The following is a 1,314-nucleotide window of genomic DNA, read 5'->3' as shown; positions in this document are numbered from 1 at the left end:
CACAAATTCGGTGAGTAGCAGCTGAGGGAACTGATGGTGTTTAGCCTGGAGAAAAGGAGACTCAGGGGAGACCTTTATCACTCTCTTACAGCTATCTGAAAGGAAGCTGTGGTGAGATGCAGGTTGGTCTCCTCTCCCATGTAACAAGCAATAGGGCAAGGGGAAATGGCCTCAAGTTGCACCAGGGGAGGTTCAGATTGGATATTAGGAAAAATTTCTTCACTGAAAGAGTTGTTAAGCATTGGCACAGGCTGCCCAGGAAAGTGGTGGAGTCACCATCCCTGGAAGTGTTAAAAAACTGAGTAGATGTGGCACTTAGTGCTATGGTTTGGTTGGCATGGTGGTATTTGGTTGAAGGTTGTACTTGGTGATCTTGGAGGTCTTTGCCAGTCTTAATGATTCATGATTCTAAATCACACCATGTGCCTGAGGGTCCACTTTTGAACTCTGTCAGGCTTGGTGCCGTGACCACTTCCCTGGGGAGCCTGTTCCAGTGCCCAGTCACCTCTGGCTGCCAACCACCCTCTGGGTGAAGAAGCTTTTTCTAATACCTAACCTAACCCCCACACACAGCTTCAGGCCATTCCCTCAGGTCCTGTCACTGGTCGCCAGAGAGAAGAGATTAGTACCTGCCTCTCTGCTTGCCCTTGTGAGGAAGTTGTAGACTGCTATGAAGTCTCCTCCCAGCCTTCTCCAGGCTGAACAAGCCAAGTGACCTCAGCTGCTCCTCATATAGTTTCCCTTCTAGGCCCTTCACCATCTTCACAGCCTTACTGTGGATGCTTTCTAATAGGTTCTTATATTCTGGTTCCCAAAACCGCAGACAGGACTTGAAGTGAGGCCACACTAGCACAGAGTACAGTGAGACATTCACCTGGACTGGCCAGTGATGCTTGATGTACTAATAGCTTAATGCAACAGCTTGAAAAAAAGGATTTTTCTATTTTCCGTCAAGTTTGGACAGTGGTTTTACAGTGAAGGTTGCTTTTCCTGTACAGAATCAGGCAGAATTTAAAAAGTGCATGTCCACTGCTTCTAGAGATATCTTATACTTACAAATGTAGATAAAGATTTTTAAACAAAGAATATAAACTCAATAATGTTGATGAACATATGTAATCAATCTAAAACATATCCAGTTTAGATACAGGGCAAGATACATTTATGGGATCTTTTGAAAAATATTTGAAGGATTTATCCGTAATAGAAAATTTTGCAAGGCTCCTACTTTTTTTTTTCCCAAGGCTTCTACCATTTTTTAGTCCCTCAAATCTTTTGGGAGAAGTCCTTAGCCAACTTAGACTGAGAAAGTAT

The 1,314-nt window shown here is 43.8% G+C and overlaps 1 protein-coding gene across 1 annotated transcript in view; it reads left to right on the top strand.

The window, feature by feature from the left end:
- IDNK (idnK, gluconokinase homolog (E. coli)) overlaps positions 1–1,314 on the top strand; it is a 5,152-nt gene that overhangs the window by 853 nt on the left and 2,985 nt on the right. The gene's annotated exons all lie outside the window — the stretch shown is intronic.

This window comes from Acanthisitta chloris, unplaced genomic scaffold, assembly GCF_000695815.1.
Source record: "Acanthisitta chloris isolate BGI_N310 unplaced genomic scaffold, ASM69581v1 scaffold18467, whole genome shotgun sequence".
Taxonomy (NCBI): Eukaryota; Metazoa; Chordata; class Aves; order Passeriformes; family Acanthisittidae; genus Acanthisitta; species Acanthisitta chloris.
Note: the sequence above shows the minus strand (reverse complement) of the source record. Positions and strands in the feature narration are given on the sequence as shown.